Below are 18,202 nucleotides of genomic sequence, written 5' to 3'. Positions count from 1 at the left end.
AGTAGTTGTCACTAATATTAGGTGACTGTGATATAACTGATCTTAGGAAGGCTGGGAGAAGGGTAGGAAAATGGATATACTGAGATATTCTTATGGAACAGATTAAACAAATAGAAAGCATAGAGAAATCACAGAAAAAAGATCATGCACACTCTGAAAAATAAAGCAGGGAAGAGACAGGGAAGCTCAAATGACTGTGGGCGAAAGCGCACAATCCAGTTTAACGTTGATGTTGTTTTCCTTTGGGGAGCACAAGGAGAAAGTCATGTAAAAATACTGACATTAGGGTCTAAGATGTTATCCTCAGCTTGGATGTCTTTTTATGTTAGAAGTGGGTAATTCTGATCTTATAATAATTCACTGCACTGGTAGGGTAGGATTTCTCCACACCCTGTGTGAAGAATGGATCCTATTTTTTGGCTCTGTGCTAATTCAAACATCCTTTCCTGTCTCTCCACCACTCAGGATGGACCTGAAGGTTTTACCTGAAATTACAGAAAGTTGTCTGTACTGTAGTGCTGAGTTCTCCCAAAAAGGCCAGTCATTCAAAGGGGCATGACTCAAGGCCAAGGAATGTAGGAACTGTCTGTCATTCGCTGCGTATTTACTTAGACAATAGAGCCCATGTCAATTAGAAAACATTTTATCAGACTTTGGGGATAGAATTCAGTGGTGGAAGAGGTTTTTGCTGAGTATGAGATTCATAAAAATACCATGAGCAAGACTGCTTGCTCACGACCCTCCAGACTCTCTCATGCACTTCTCTCAATCCATCCACGTAAGTATAAAAACAACCAGAAGTAACATGGTCAATCCAAAGAGCTAGTTTATTTCTATTTGTTTTAACTGAATAATAAGAGTTGGACAAATGAATAAAGATCGTGTTCTCTCCTACAACTAAAATATTCAAACCATAAGGACAAAAAAGCAGAAAGCTACATCATAAAAAAATCATTTTCCTTTCATGTAGTGAAGAGGGCAGCCCTGGGGACTTCCACTTCCAAGAAGATGGAGCAGGCATAATTTTCCCTATTTCTTGCACTAAAACTGAAAACATATAAAACAAACATAAGTGGACTCTAAGGTGGAAAAGACAAGGAGACTGGCTAAAGGACTTAGGATCTTAGGAATAACATGATGGTGAGTTTCCTGGCGTTTTGTTTTTGTTTTATTTGTCTCATATAATCGCAGACTTGGAGCTGAAGAAGCTGGCAACCTGTTATTGTCAGTGGGTACAGACCAAAAAAGCCCCCACAACAACCTTCCCTCTACAGCCAAAGTACCAAGAAAGAGACAGTCTAGCAAGACAGAAAACTTCTAGACAATTACCACTCTACTCCAGCCAAATACCACAGAAAATGCTGTGGTTCCAAGCCAGAGAATTATGCTGAGTTAAAAAAGCCAAGCCAAAAAATTACATACCCTATGATTTCATTTATATAACATTCTTGAAACGATAGCTCACTCGCAAGTTTGACAAGGTACCCTATTATCAGAAGGTCTTAGTTCCTCACCACGTGGACTCCTCCACAGGACTGCTTGGGTGTCTTCAGGACACAGGAGCCAGCTACTCCCAGAGTGAGTGATCCAAGAGACAGCAAGGCAGGAACTACAATGTCTTTTATGACCAAGCCTCTGGAGTCACACACCATCGTTTAGATAATACCCGACTGGCTGCACCCCTCAATCATACTGAGTGTGAGAGAGGACGACACAAGGATGCAAGGATGTAACACCAGGCGTTGAGAATGCTGGGATCCATCTTGGCACAGTAGAACAGAAAATATCAGAGTGCAAAACAAAAATCCTTAGCAAGAAATGTGTGTATTGCAACAACCACTGCAGCCAACTACTACCCGTGGTCTGAGAGACACAGTGGAGCACACGTGATAAATACACACATTAGCTAAGAAAGGGTCATTCAATCTTTTTTTTGTTGGCATCTTTCTTGATTTTTGGAATCTGATGATCAATATGATCAGTGAGAATTAATGTTGAATGTTCCACAGTTTAACTTTATATTAACCTAATTCAGAGTTGATTATGAAGAGAACTAAGAAAGCATTTATTTCCTGCTGTCAGCAAAAAAAGGATTAGGATTTTTTGAGACTTTTAAATGTCTCGTTACAAACTTTCATGTTTCTTTCAAGAAGGGATATTAGTAAATGGCACATTTTTCCAGTATAATCATTGTAATGCTATAACAGAACTGATACAAACTTTTCTATAAAAGGATGGTTTTATTATCAATTATATAGTAAAAAAATATTATAGAGCAAAAAAATTACAGAGCTGTGTTCAAGTGCTGGATCTAGAGACTGAAATAGTAATAATATTAAGGGGCACCTGGGTGGCTCCGCGGTTGAGCATCTGACTCTTGATTTCAGCTTAGGTCATGATCCTGGGGTGCTGGGATCGAGCCCCAGTCAGGTTTCATGCTCAGGGTGGAGTGTGAGATTCTCTGTCTCCCTCTGCCCCTCCCCTCGCATGCACACACTTTCTCTTTTAAATAAAAAATAAATCTTAAAAAAAAAAAAAAGAACAGCATTCACTGCAATAAGTAATCTTAGACTTTATTAAACTATTTTTTTTTTAAGATTTATGTTTTTTAAGTAACGTCTGCACCCAATGTGGGGCTTGAATTCACAACCCGGAGATCAAGAGCCTTATGCGCCACCGACTGAGCGAGCCAGGTGCCCCTAAACTACTTTTTTTTTTTTTTAAGATTTTATTTATTTATTTGACAGAGACAAAGAGCAAGCACAAGCAGGGGGAGCAGCAGGCAGAGTGAGAAGCAGGCTCCCCTCTGAGCAAGGAGCCCGATGGGGGACTCAGTCCCAGCCAAAGGCAGACGCTTAACCTACTAAGCCATCCAGGGGCCCCTAAACTATTTTATTTTTTAAAAGAAAAATTTACATGCCAGACCTGACAATAAATGTTTTCTTTAAATATTATTTTAACAAATCTGCAAAATCCAAATAAACTAACATCTCAATTTCTAATAATATATGTACAAATGAAAGCTTTAAAACTCCCAAATTTAAAAATTCATTTGGAAACAATTCATATATTATCAATGAAGGGAAAAATAGACACGTTACCTGCCTGTGAGGATTCATTTTATGTACCGAAGGGTGCCCAGATTAAACATTATTCCTGGGTGTGTTTGTGAAGCTTCTTCCAGATGAGATTAGCATTATTAGAACTGGTGGACTCAGAAAAGTAGGTTGCCGTCCCCAGCGTGGGTGGACGTCATCCAATCCTTTGAGGACGTAAATAGAACAAAATGGAGGAGGAAAAAAAGAATTTGCCCCTTTTTACTTCCTGCCCGCCTGCTGAGTAGTCTTCTCCTGCTCTTGGAATGGTCTTTATGCCATCTGTTCGCCTGCTTCTTGGGGCCTTTGAATTTAGAGTGCGGTTGAGACAGTGAGGGACTATTGCAACAAACCCCAAGTGAAAAACATTAAGTACCCGGGCGCTTTCTCCTATCCGTTACCATAAAACTGCTTGTCTCGAAAAACACAACCCAGCTGCAGCGCTATTTACAAGAGAGACCCAGCTCCAAAATGCACCAATGAGCTGCCTGAAATGCCTGCCCGTCTCAACCATTCAGGATAGGTCCTCCCAACCAATCAAAACCAAGCCCTTCCAACCAATCAGAATGAGGCCCTTCCAACCAATCAGAATGAGACCCTTCCAACCAATCAGGAGGAAGCGCTTTTCCCCCCTTTTCCTGCGTTAGCATATTGGACCGTAAAGGGGATTTTTTTTTTTTTTTTTTTTTTACATAGGGCCCGGATCTTACCGCTGTTGCCCGAAGCCACCTAACCTACTTTATGTTGGTTCTGTCTCTGTTTAGCTCGTACTGGAGCCCCAATAAAGCCTTGCATGTCCCTTTGACTTTTGGGCCCCGCCTGGTAGTTTCTATCATTGTGGGTGCCAAGAACCCGTCTCCGGTGACAGGATTCCACCATCAGTTTTCTTGGATCTCCAGTTTGCAGATGGTTGGACTTCTCAGCTTCCATAATCAAGTGAGCCAATTCCATATAATAAATCTCTTCCTATATAGATCCTGTTGGTTCTCTTTCTCTGGAGAACCTTGGCAGCCGTATCAAAATGTGCAAAAGCGAAAATCATTCATAGTGCCAAAAAAAAAAAAAAATTCTTCTAGAATTGTGGAATATTGTTTGTTCAATTATTTATATAAATCAACCAATAGATTTAAACCATACTTTTATAAGATCTTATTAATTCTTATAGTATTGCAGAAAATTTAGAAACTTTTTAGTCTTTAAGATGTCTGCTATAGATTTTGTTCATAGCAACACAAGTAGTGCCTACATATGACTTGAAAATTAAGATTCAGAATGATTTATCAGTAAATTATAAGTTAGCTAAAAAGTAATACTGTAGCCTGGGTAAAATGTCAGAGTGATGATATCCTTAAAAATGTAAGGGAGAGGAGCGCCTGGGTAGTTCAGTGGGTTCAGCCTCCTCCAACTCTTATTTTGGCTCAGGTCATGATCTCAGGGTCCTGAGATCGACAGCCAGCTGCCCAAAGCAAGGAGTGGGTGGGGGCGGTGTGCTCTGCATCTGGCACAGAGAGCCTGCTTAAGATTCTCTCTCTCCTCCCTCTCCCCCACACAAGCCCCTTTGGGCTTACTCTCAATCTCTCTTAAAAAAAAAAAAAATGTAAAGGACGTGGGGCAGTGGTCCTCATCATCTCTCTTTAATGTACAGGTCCGGTATCAGCAAAACTCATACTGACCTGGCAGAACAGTCGGCTGCCATAAACTGAACCAAGTGATAGCCCCAGTCCTGGCTGCTGTGCTGTGATTTTGATGTGTGCTGTGTTTAATGGAACAGACTGACAAGCTTTGGCATGTGGTATGTAGCCATTAAGATCAGAAGCAATTCACACTCCCTCGCACCAGACATCAATTCACATTCATGGTCTTGTCCCAGGGTTATGTTGGTTAAATTAATTCTCCTGCTCTCTGTTAAAATACGGGCCAAAAGAATTTTGATTGCCTGGACATTTCACAGAATACTGTGCTGGTCAGTTGTATTAAGGCATCTTATGAATCAACCCAGGGGATTGGGGGGAGAAGGGGGTAAGTACTCTAAATGCTCTGATAAGAAATATGTGCATTAGAAAGTGGAAGAAGACCGTGCAGTGACTAGAGCACCTCCCCATTAATGAAGTTACCATACTGGGTGAGACTGGATAGGGGGTCATGCTGAGGTGTACTGTCTAAGGTATAGAACACCTTACTGAACCTTGCATCTCCTCCTAAGAAAGACACAATGAATGGTAGCCATCTTCAGATTTTGCAGACCATGTACATGTTTGGGAATCCAACCCATTGCTCACTCAGATGACTCCAGATGCTGCCAGTAAGAGTTAAGAGAGGGCTCTGCAGCAGACTTAGTCTATGCTACAAGCAACCCTGGCGTACAGATTACGATCCAGCAAATACTGTGTGCTAGAGGTGTCTGTGATAGACAAGGATGCTTTGCAGTCTCTCACAAGTCTCAAATAGGAGAGCTGGACTGCAGACCTCCGGTGTTCTGGAACAACAGCAGAAAATTAGACATCATTTGAAAAGCAGCTTCTGACTTGCTATTGGGCCTTTGTAGAGACTGAGCGCCTGACCATGGGACAGTAAGTGACTATGTGACCAGAGCTATTCTGCAAGAGTTGCATACAGTAATATGTAAGTTGGGGCAGGGGAGACAGAAAGGACTGCACGGATCCAGAGGGCACAAATAACACAAGCACGTTACCCATTTGCCTGCCTCTGTTGCACCAACACCTCTCTCTCAGCTCACATCTGTGATCTAGTAGACGTTCCCTACAATTCGCTGACAGGAAGACAAAATTGACGCCTGGTTCATAGGTAAGATGGTTGAGTATGTTGGGGGCGCCTGGGTGGCACAGCGGTTAAGCGTCTGCCTTCGGCTCAGGGCATGATCCCGGCGTTTTGGGATCGAGCCCCACATCAGGCTCCTCCGCTATGAGCCTGCTTCTTCCTCTCCCACTCCCCCTGCTTGTGTTCCCTCTCTCGCTGGCTGCCTCTATCTCTGTCGAATAAATAAATAAAATCTTTAAAAAAAAAAAAGATGTACAAGCCAAAAATCCACCTGGAAATAATTTTTTACAATCATTATATTGTAAAATAAAAGTGAAGACATAAAAATCATATAAAACAAATGTATAACCCAAGAAATTATCATAAGGCAAACATCACACTAGTCAAGAAGGAGATTGTTGCCAGCAGCTCCAGAAGCTGCTTCCGTGTGTTCCATCCTAGTCACAACCCTTCTTATGTAAATAGCCACCATCTGGCTTTCATAACAATCACTTCTTTGCTTTGTAAAAATAGTTTTGTCACCCAAGCATGGATCCCATCACACTATCAGTTAGTCTTGCCTGGTTTAAAAAAAATTATGCATCTTCTAAGTATCTCTTACTCTAAGTTCTTCTGTCCCTTCATTTCCTTAAAGTTTTTCCGTTACAGAACCTGGGCCATTTGACCTGTAGAGTTTCTTACAGACTGGATTTTGCTGATTGCATATTCTTAATACAACCCAAGACTTTCTTCTGTCCTCTGAACTGCAAATTGTCAGCTGGATCCAGAGACTGGATCAGACTCAAGTTCAGAACTCTAAGAGGCATATAATTCTGAGTATCTCTTTATTTTGTGAACTTAGCAGCCACTGATGTTTTGTGCTTATAGCCATTCATTAGAAATTGCCAAATGGTGATATGCAAATTCTATCATTTTATTTGTTGGATTACCTTTATAGTAACACACTTACCCTCATCTATTGTTTTATCACCAAGTGGTGTAATTCACATAGGAAAGGCAGGATAGGTGTTGGATTCCTTTCCTTTATCCACTAGTTTTCAAGATAATTGTTTCTTGGGGCGCCTGGGTAGCGCAGTCATTAAGCATCTGCCTTCGGCTCAGGGCGTGATCCTGGCGTTCTGGGATCGAGCCCCACATCAGGCTCCTCTGCTGGGAGGCTGCTTCTTCCTCTCCCACTCCCCCTGCTTGTGTTCCCTCTCTCGCTGGCTCTCTCTCTCTCTGTCAAATAAATGGTGGACACACTGTATTACATCACATTGGTAGCCTGAAATCAGCCATAGTGGAAACTTTCACACCACAGAAATTGGTAAATGATACAAGTTAGGATTTGATTTGTTGTTTTTATGATTGTCTAGACTTTGAAAAGTGATGCAGAAAATGTTAATAATGCAAATTAAACTTAGAAGGGTATTGTGCCTGTAGCCATGTTGAATAGCACCCTAAAAATGAGGAAATATTTGAAAACTATTACCAGGTTCATCAAAGAGGTCACTTGCATCATTGATAAATGGGTGAACGTCTCTTACAAGTCTGAATTGTTTCACATTTGCCTTACTCATTAAAGAAACAAAAATAGCAACCAACATTCATGTTAAAAGGAATCTTATTCAGGGTGCCTGGGTGTCTCAGTGGGTAGAGTGTCCAACTCTTGATTTCATGATCAAGATTTGATTTCATGATTTCAGGTCATGATCTCAGGGTTGTGGGATTGGCCTGCATTGGGCTCCTCACTCTGTGGGGAGTCTGCTTGAGATTTTCTGTGTCCCTTTCCCTCTACCCCTCCCCCCCACTCATGCACACTAAATAAATAAATAAATAAATAAATAAATAAAGTCTTTTTAAAAAAAGAATCCAATTCATCAATGACATGAGTGACTTCTTTGCTGAGTCAGATAGGAATCATGTGTTAACTCAAGTCTTTTGTGACAAAATTGTTGGTGAGATCATTTTAAAAGCTTGTAGTGGACTTGTATGAAATAGCATCTCGCAATGAAGTTATAGGTATAGGCTGAAAAACGAGGTGTTTTAATTTGAAATTTATGTTAACCATATATTTAATCCTCATCAGTCCTTATTTTGATGTCTCTCTAGTCATTTTGATTGTGTGGAGCTCATTCTCTTGTCGATTCCTTAGGAAGGGTTCACTGGAATAATGTTCTCTGAGTTCTTGTTGACAACAATTTGTGCCCTTTATCTCTGAAGTTGGTCTTACTGAATATAAAATTCTTGCCTTGCACTTTATTCCCTTAAATATATTCAGTGTGCTAATCCATTTTCTTCTGGGATAAAGCACTCTGTTGAAAAATCCAGTGATAACCCTAATTTTCTTTTCCTTATAAGTCACATGCTCTTTTTTCCTAGATAGTCCCCCAATTTGTTCCTTTTCCTTTTCATTCAGTAATTTTACTAGAATATGTCTTGTCACTGGTCCTTCTAATTCAGTATTATCAGTTATGCATTCAGTGTGAAATCCAAATCTTTTTTATTTCAGGAAAGTTTTCTTAATTAGAGTATTTAGCATTTGTTCTGTTCTTTTACTTTGGCTTTCTTCTTCAAGGATGCCATAATCCAGGTATCCAGTCTTCTTTTTCCATCCTCAGTATTGGTTACCTCTTCCTCTTCTTGAATCCCTTCAATCTCAAACTTCATTGATTTTTTTGTTTTTTAATTTTCTTCTTTTCACCTTCTGTTTCTTTTAAGGCAATATGTAATGGATTTGTTCAGTCTTGTGTTCCTTCTAGTTTAGTCTTCACTTTTGAGATAACTTTTTTTATTTTTTATTCTTGGCTGAGTTTCTGAGTTTTTCTAACTATGATATATAATAAATACCACTTATCTGTGCAGCATCTGTTCCAAGATCCCCAGTGGATGTCTGAAACAGTACCAAACCCTACGTATACTGTATTTTTTCCTATACAAACATACCTATGAGAAAGTTTAATGTATTAATGAGGCACAATGAGAGATTAGCAGCAATGACTAATAATGAAATAGAACAGTTGTAACAATATACCGTAATGAAAGTTGTGGGAATGTGGTTTCTCTGTCTCTCAAAATATTGAGCTGTACTCCCCCTTCTTACGACTATGATGTGAGATGGTAAAATGCCTACATGATGAGATGAAGTGAGGTGAATGGTGTAGGCCTTGTGATGCAGTGTCAGCAGACTACTGACCTTCTGATGATGCGCCAGAAGGAGGGTCATCTGCTTCCCGAACGCAGGTGACTACAGCTCACTGAAACCACAGACAGCGAAACCCTGAATAAGGGAAGACTCGTGTGTTTTGTTTTTTCATGTCTTATACCATTTTCCTAGTATCTTTTAGTTATTTTGAAACAGTAGATCACAAGTTGTTTTGTTTTTTGTTTTTAAATATGGAATGCTTCGCGAATGTGCGAGTCAGCCTCGCGCGGGAGCCATGCTCGTGTCTCTGTGCACCGCTCCCGTTGTAGTTTGTGCGATGCTTAGGCTCGCTCAGGCGAGCACAGCAGATGACGGTTTTGATCTGTATCGTGCGCATGTCTTTCTGGCATAAGAACGTTGTTCTACTTCTTTTTCTCTTTTTATTATAATAATTTTGCATGGGATTTGACCTTCATACTTTTTAGTCTTTTTTATGTAAAAATGGTTTTCCTGGACATCTACACTAAGCAAGGTACAGGAAACCTCTAACATCACAGAGTTCCCTCTTTAGTTGTTTTTGTATGGGGCTCAATAATAGGGTGGCTTGTTTTCGGAGCTTTTCTTGGTTCTAGTGCCACACCCCACTTCAATCTGAACCTTCCCTTTTCTTCATCTCTGCTGTCTCTATCCTGCTCAATTTTAATTCCATTTCTTCTTTGGAAGCATTGTGACTATTCTTGGCCTTTTGTTCTTCCACAGACATTACCAAAACAAATTTGTCAGTTTCCTTGAAAAACCCTGTTAGAATTTATTTTCTGTATTTCATTTAAGTATTTAAAAATCATACATAGCTCAGGGTGCCTGGCTGGCTCAGTTGGTGGAGCCTGCAACTCTTGATCATAGGGTCCTGAGTTCAAACCCCACGTTGGGTGTGGAGCCTACTTGAAAAAAAGAAAAGAAAAGTCAACAAAAATTATATCTCTTTCATACACTGTAGGGGTAAATACTGCTTCAAGGTACTTTTTATGTGTGTGTGTTCTGTATGTGTGTATGCATACGCATGAATGTATTAGGACGTGTATCTCTCAAAAAGCATGACAGCCACTGCCCAGACGGCGACTTCAGCCCTGATTCCCCCTGGGGCTTCCTCTTTTCGATCTGGTGTTCAGATCTAGACTAGACTAAACCACATGCTTTTATTTCTGGGCTCCATACAGATCTCTAGGCGAGAACTGCTGATAGTGGTGGTGGAGTTTGAAAGGGGCTGAGAGAAAAAATGCAGGGAGTTTCCCGCCTCCCTTAGATCTCACCCCACAGGACTATTTCTTACACGTCTGCTCATGCACTCAGCTGGGAGCTGCTGCTGCATTTTTTAGGTAGCCTTCTCATCCCTTGCCAGACAGTCTAGGGGTTTATAAAATTAGACAATAAATCAGAGAGAATAAAGAAATATTAGAAAGGTCTTCACTCTTAGGAAATCAGTTTGAAGACAAATAGTCTATATTCCTCAGCCACCAAAGTGTTGGAATTCTAACAGATAAACCTCAAAGCGCCCTCTGCTGGCAGCCGGTGTTCACCACCACTAGTCAACAGTTAATGAAATAATGCAGACTTCGTTGGTATGTATTTTTAAGGTGGTGATCACACATAGGGAGTTATATTTATATTTACTATTATGTTTTCCAACTAACCAAATGGAACTCAAGCACCATAAGTTAAAATAGCTCTAAATTATACAGAATCTACAGTTCTGTTTTGTTTTTACTACAAGTTTTCAAGTATTCAAATCTAAACACTATTTGAAGATGAAATGGACTAGTCATTTATAATTGTTGAGAATAATTGTTATGTTAAAAATAATTGTTTGGGACATTTTTATTATTAACAGGTTTCAGTATCTCTGGAATAAATATATGCTATGTGTCTGTGCTTCTAACTTTACATTTTTCCCTGGTCAAAACAAACAAACTCATAACTAATCCTCTTTCAGTCTTTATGTAAAATTTCTAACTCCCTAAAAGAGATTATCATAAGGACGAATAAAGATAAATTCTTGGATTTATAAAATTAAATTTACATTTACCACGGTTATTAGTTTATTACTATACTACAGCCTTAAAAATAAAGTTAAATAAAATTAAATGGAGGAATGAAATAACATCTTGAAAATTCAAATCATCCATTAATTTCTAAACTGATAGTTATTCGTGTATTAGCATAGTTATAGGAAGATATTTAAAATATCAACATCACTTACCTTGCTCAACAAAATTAACTACTTTATTTTTTGTATTTACACACTAATATAGACAGTACTTAACTTTTTTGTAAAAGGATTATAGAAATTTTATGGTTCCTAATATTCAAAGCTCTAATAATCCTGTGCCTATGTACTAAGGTCACTAAAACTTTGGGTATAACTCAGTGTACCAGTGATAGTGTTTACCCTCAAGAGAAGAAACTATGAAACAATCTAGTTTTAGATGTTTATATAAAAGATCAATAAGTTAATTCATATTCCAGTATGAATTAGTATTTATTAATTTGCTATTTGTAAATTTTCTGTATTAAATTACCAGTTAGGCCCTTCCTGATTAATAAGTCTAGACTTGATTAATAAGTCTAGAAAGTCTATTGATTATAAATAGATCCTTGGGGAAAAACACAACCATGCAAAATTCTATTTTAAAAATATTGAGGATAAAATCGGGAAAGTGTGGGGCAAAAAGCTTACCAACAGCGTTATAAATTTAATAGACAAATAGAAACTACCTAGTTAATGCCACATCCCTTCAGGCCACTTTGATCTGTATTAAAAGTTCTAATGTTTCCTTTTGTTTAATTACATACTTCGTTTCTATAGTAACTCTAAAGCATATAATCCATTGCAGTGTTCCTAAGCCTTTTACATGGTGACTTCAGTTGGTAAACAGTAATAACAATATAATCCTTGTTTAGAACTTCATCTTCTTCCTGAAGATCCCTTAATTAGTACGCAGTAGAATTAGATGCAACTGCAGCCACACTATCCACATTTGAATAATTAGAAGAAAAAATACAAATTCTCAACGAAGCATCTTAGTTTTCTAGGAATGTACCGCCACCTTCAGGTTTTAGTCAAAATGCATTAGTACCACAGCCTTTACATGTCTAGGACAGAGTCCCTGGTTCATGCACTAGAAATATTAACGTTATTTTCTGGTTTTGAAGGCAAAGTGCTCTCTAGCTTAGATTGCAGTACAAATGTCTTTCATGAAATGTGCTTTCATTTTGTCTTACCTTTTATGATTCTCCTATAACATGTAATTGAAAATCAAAGCCTACAGTTTGTTTTATCAGTCATTATAACTATAATTACACACTGGGAGCTCCTAGAAGACTGTCCAAAATATACTTAAGGATCTTTAGGTTAAGTCTAATGAAAAACCCTTCAGCAAGAAAACTGTTTTCAGTGTTCCATATATTGATGCCCTCCAGCCAAAGACCACCCTGAACTTACCTGTACTTAAACGAAGCTGGGTCTCTTGCTCATTGTAGTGAGGGAACATATACCATAGGGTACTGTGGGTGTCTGAGAAAGAAGGTATTTTAAAAAGGATTTACGGGATTGTACTGTATCAGGAGATTTTCGGTAGGGCTTCAAAAAGTGGGGGCAGTTCTGTGATTGGGCATCTTGATTAATCTTATTTATAAGACAAGAGGAATGAAATGAGGCCAAAGGTGTAATTGATAAAGAAACAGTATTCGGTCATATGAGCAATGGGGGGGGGGGTGTCTTTGTTGTCTGCAGACTGACCTTGTTTCTATCTATACTTAGATGAGCTTGGGAGGGAGAGAAGGTCTTGGGTTTTTTTTTGTCTCTCTTTTTTTTTTTTTTTAAGATTTTATTTATTTATTCGACAGAGATAGAGACAGCCAGCGAGAGAGGGAACACAAGCAGGGGGAGTGGGAGAGGAAGGAGCAGGCTCATAGCAGAGGAGCCTGATGTGGGGCTCGAACCCAGAATGCCGGGATCACGCCCTGAGCCGAAGGCAGACGCTTAACTGCTGTGCCACCCAGGCGCCCCTTTTTTGTCTCTCTTGATCACAGTCACAGAGTGGCCTTGTTTGATGTTGGTGCTTTACGAGGCTGTTTATGTTCAACAGGAGAACTCCAAGGCCTAGCAGTGAGTGCCAGGCACTTCCTAGTTTTCTCTTTCTCACGTACACATTTGCAACTCGATCAATATACTTATTTTTTATTCCTTGAATTTGTGGTGAAATTACAAAATGTTATTATAATTTTTAAGATGCAAATCAACAGAATATGAAGCCCTAGTGTTCATGATAAATGTTACAAGGGTCAGAAACCCAGCTCAAAGAAGATAGCAGAAGGGGAATTTATTAGAAGACTCATGTAACATGAGCAAGATCGTGGTACAGATGGAGTGTGGGTCATCTGGAAGCAGGAAGTTTAATGCCAAGAAACTACCTGTCTGTCCTCAGTCTTTTCAGCTCCCTGTGTCATCTTTCTACACAGGGCAGGAAACTTAATTGCCTGTAGTTCTCAAACTTTGTTGTCTTTCCAGTTTCAATATGAGAGGGAGATGGATTCTGTTTCCACAGTCACAGCTTGAAAGATCCCAGCAAAGCATTCTAATTGGGGCAGCCTGAGTTACATGCCCACCTTGTCTAAACAGTTGTGACCAAGACTGGCAAACCATGGGAGCAATGGGTGCTCCCATTGGAGCCACACGGCTGGGGGAAAAGCCTTTCTTGGAAAAAGTGGAACTGCAGTGCCCTGTGGACAAAAGAATTAAGGTCCAGCAGGGAGTAAAATCATCATCACCATCAGTTCTGGGTTTTAGAAATATAATATTTGCTATAAAGAAAAGGTCGAGAAGCAAGGAGACCAATTAGGCCATCACAATCATCCCAATAAAATATACTAAAGGCTTGAATTAGGGCAGTATCTGGGACACAGGACAAAAGAGGGTGATTTCAGAAAATGTTTCAGAATTAAAATCTATAGGACTTGATAATTAGGTATGGGGAGTCAAAATATATAAATAGCCCTTACATAGGATTTGTCATGTAACAGCCGCTGTTGTAAGCACATGGCATATATTAATTCATTGAATCCTCATCACGACCCTATGGAACATTCGGTATTATTATTTTCATTTTCAGATGAGGACGTTTGGGGGCACAGCAAGGTTAGAAATGGCCCACGGTCATCCAGCTGGTAAGTGGCAGACTTCACACACACGGGGTCTTCAGAAGCTCATGAGTTTAGTCGGCTGCCACAGCCTGCCCAGGGCCCGAATTTGGGCGGATGGCAGCATGATGCAAGGGTGGGAACGGAGGAGGAATACAACTGGGGTTGGTGGAGGGATGTGAAGAAAAGACAATACTTGGTTTTGTATGTGTGAAGTTCAAAAAGTATGGCCAGCAGATAGAACTGCCCCATAGGGAACGTGTGTTACATAACTTGGGTGAGGGCGGGTTTAGATTTGGGATTGTCAGAACATACATGGTAGCTGAAGTCAATGAAGTGAGGGAGAACTGCTAAAAGGGCTTGAATGAGGGTTGTCATGCAGCCTGAAGGGAAAAAACAATTAAAAAGAAGGTGGAAGAATGACGTTGAAGATTAATTATCACCAGAATCGGTGTTGTTGGTGATAAGGAGAAATAGGCACCCTCGTATACTGTTACTGGGAGTGTAAATTGGTACAATTTGTTTGCAGGGAATTTGGCAATATCTAATAAACTATAAAAATCCCTTACCACTCGACCAAACAATTCTACTTGAAATTTGTGCTACAAATATACTCTTTCCCAAGGTCAAAATGTATGTTCAGCCTTGTTCGATAAGAGAAGAGAGAAGGAAAGATCTAAACGTTCATCAGCTCCATACCATGGAATTCCATGTGGTTATTCCATAAAATGAATACCACGCAGTCATTAAAAAGAATGAGGTGGATCTCTGGGGGCTGACAGGGAATGATCACCAAGACATGCTGTATTTAAAAAGGATCGTGGCGTCTGCGCGGTTCAGTCAGTGGAGTGTCCAACTCTTGATTTGGGCTCAGGTAGTGACCTCAGGGTCATGAGATTGGAACAGGCTCTGTGCTCAGCGTGGAGTCTGCTTATCTCTCTCTCTCAAATAAGTAAATAAATAAAATCTAAAAAAAATAAAAATTAAATTTAAAAATTAAAAAGGAAAGAGAAAGAAAAGTGCAGCAGAATACCCATACTATTCCTTTAGTGTAAATAATAGGTCCTGCTATGCCATATTTTATTTGCCTGGCAGAAAAACAACCAGTATAGGGCTAGAATCTTACAGAATCTTTTAAAGCTCAAAATGGAGGTAGAAAAAGAGACAGTCCAGAGAACCGGTTGAGTACCGGAGGCATCTTCAGGTGGAGTGGCCAGAGAAGCAGCCTCTCCTGGGGTCTCCTGCCTTGGCAGTGGTGCACAGAGAGTGGGCTCAGGCCATGACCGGTGCTGAGAGCTCCCTTGAGCAGCTGCACCGGAGGAGGGAGAGCAGAGCTCTAAAGAAAGAGGAGGGTCAGGGGCGCCTGGGTGGCACAGCGGTTGGGCGTCTGCCTTCGGCTCAGGGCGTGGTCCCGGCGATCTGGGATCGAGCCCCACATCAGGCTCCTCCGCTATGAGCCTGCTTCTTCCTCTCCCACTTCCCCTGCTTGTGTTCCCTCTCTCGCTGGCTGTCTCTATCTCTGTCGAATAAATAAATAAAATCTTTAAAAAAAAAAAGAAAGAGGAGGGTCAGTGAGCTCTCCCTCCTATATGCCTGAGGACCCCCAGCAGAACCCTTGGGCATCAGGAGGGTGCGGCTCATGTTGGTGTAGGAAAGACCCAAACCAAGTTGGCCCTTGTGCAGTGGATACTGTTATTACATATACGTGTGTGTGTGTGTGTGTGTGTGTGCGTGTGTGTGTAAAATATAAGTTAACACCGTGGGGTACAAGCTTCAAATAAAGTGCTATAGTCAATAAGTAATTTTAACAGTGCCTGAAGTCTTTTTTTAATTCAGTTTTCCTTAATAAGTGCAGTTGCCTGTAGATGTACTTAAACATAATATACTGAAATCATAAATTTATCCTCAAACAAGTGAAAGCACCTTACTGTTTTTGCCATTAACAATGCCATTTTTGAATTCTTTCAATAATAAGTGAAATAGGATATTTCTTTTCCCATCCCTCTAATAGCAGATGTCGTTTAGCTTCTGCTCAAGGATCTGGTTTTCTAAGCAGTTTAACATAAACTGTAATCTTTCTGGTAGAGATGAAAAGCTACCATGTGGCTGCTTTTGGACTAGAATTATGACACTTCTCTCCTCAAGAGAATGCAACAGTGTGCTGGCAAGGTCAGCCACCTCAAAACTATATTAGACACAGGAAAACGGATAAGGAAGGAAAAGTAAACTTTAAAGACTGTTACTACATAACGTTTTCCCTTGACCTTTAATAATAAAATGTGTCTTTGAAAGAAAATACATTAGCTTCAAGTTTAGGAGCAAAGAAATTTTAGACTTAACAGTTGCTTTGTAGTGATGGATGGATGGATGAATAGGTGGGTGGGTGGATGGGTGGGGAGGAAGGGAGAGAGATACGCACACATTTTTTCAGAAAAATTAGCCACTTGAGATAAAAATTAACTCAGTTTTAGAACACTCCAAATACAAGTTTTGTCGCAGTGCTTTGCCTCTCGTACCTTGTGAAAAACCTCGTGACCAGAAATTCCCAATATATGATAAATTTATAAAGAGTAAACATACTAGAATTCTTACATTATGTTCATTTTGTTTTAAACATGAAAAATACTAAATAACAACGTTCTGTTTCTACACCAGATAGTTCCTCATACATGGCAAGCATTAAAAATTACAAGTACTACCACTGGCTGCCTGTGAGTCAGGGTCCATTCTGGTCCAATAAACTGGCCAGAGCGGGAAAGCCTACGGCATAGAAAGAACTTAGAGGGGGAAATGGGCAAGGCCTGCACAGCCCAGTAACAGGGGAGAGATCTCGGTCATCAGGGCGCCAGGAAAAAAAAGAAAGTCAAAAGGAAGATGATAGCAGTGTATCCAGCACAACACCAGAAAGGGGATACCCTCACGGAGAACTGATGGCCCTGGTTGCACCAAAACAAATCTCCCGATCACAAAGTTGCTTTCACACGGATTTTCCTAGAAGGAGAGAACCGACTTGAGTCAGGTCTCCTTCTCAACTGTACTTCCCAATTTAAATTATTAACCTGATACTTAGCTGCGCCTTCAATCCACTAGGAGTTGGTCAGCCTATAACTTCCCCAGAGTTGTCATCTTGGGGCATGTTATCAGTTTGCTAGGGCTGCCGGAACAAAATACCACAGACTGGGGGCTTAAAGGACAGAAACGTATTTTCTCACAGTGCTGGTCCAGGATCAAGGTGTTGGCAGGTTTGGTTTCTTCTTGGGTCTCTCTTCGTGGCGGGCAGGTAGTGACCTTGCCCTGTCCTCACACCGTCTCCTCTGTGCACATGTCTGACGTCCAAATTTCCTCTTAAGGATATCAGTCAGATTGGATTAGGGTCTACCCTAAACGATCTCATTTTAACTAATCACCTCTCTAGAGACCCTGTCTCCAAATACAGTTACATTCTGAGGTGCTGGGGATAATGGCTTCAGCATATGAATTTGGTGAAGGGGGTGGGAGGCGCAATTCAGCCCATTACAGGATATATAAAGCTCAAATTTCTGGGCCTGTGAAGTGAAGGGCAAGACTGGGCCACAGTGACCAATGGGGGAAACTGCCTCAGTTCATCCCACCTGACCTACCAGCCACAATTCCTATAGTTCATCCATAAAGACAATATGAGGAATATGCATTTTTCCCTAACCCCATTCTAAGCTTTCATGTTTTTTTTTAATTTTAGATTTCCTTATCTTTAGCAATTAAAATAGTTTATATTCCAATTTGGCATGGGACTACATAAATCCTAACTAGTATATTCATCCTGCATCTACTTTTCTTACCTTAAAATTCATTTTAATTCAGTTTTAGTGTACCGAACTTACTGGGTCCACAAACAAAATCTTCGAAAAAACAGCCTGTGTCCCTGTTTTTCTTTTCAGATAATTATCAGTGAGGTGTACACAGTTCTCTGAGTGGCGTTTGAGTTCTGAGTAACAATATGTATTTCAGAACAACCTGAGAAAGAATGCAA

The 18,202-nt window shown here is 40.1% G+C and overlaps 2 long non-coding RNA genes across 2 annotated transcripts in view; one reads left to right on the top strand and one right to left on the bottom strand.

Moving 5' to 3' along the window:
- Positions 1-3,485, bottom strand: part of LOC130542548 (uncharacterized) — a 134,782-nt gene extending 131,297 nt beyond the window's left edge. Inside the window, exon 1 of the long non-coding RNA XR_008957186.1 lies at positions 3,102-3,485. This is a non-coding gene — a long non-coding RNA (uncharacterized LOC130542548). The remainder of the gene's footprint in view (positions 1-3,101) is intronic.
- Positions 3,486-3,763: 278 nt separating this feature from the next.
- Positions 3,764-14,237, top strand: LOC113266135 (uncharacterized). Its single transcript, XR_003320272.3, has 3 exons — positions 3,764-4,031; positions 4,741-4,887; positions 14,166-14,237. It is a non-coding gene; the product is annotated as an uncharacterized LOC113266135 (long non-coding RNA).
- The last annotated feature ends 3,965 nt before the right edge of the window (positions 14,238-18,202 follow it).

Source organism: Ursus arctos, unplaced genomic scaffold, assembly GCF_023065955.2.
Source record: "Ursus arctos isolate Adak ecotype North America unplaced genomic scaffold, UrsArc2.0 scaffold_37, whole genome shotgun sequence".
NCBI classification, from domain to species: domain Eukaryota; kingdom Metazoa; phylum Chordata; class Mammalia; order Carnivora; family Ursidae; genus Ursus; species Ursus arctos.
This window is presented reverse-complemented; position numbering and strand designations above follow the sequence as displayed.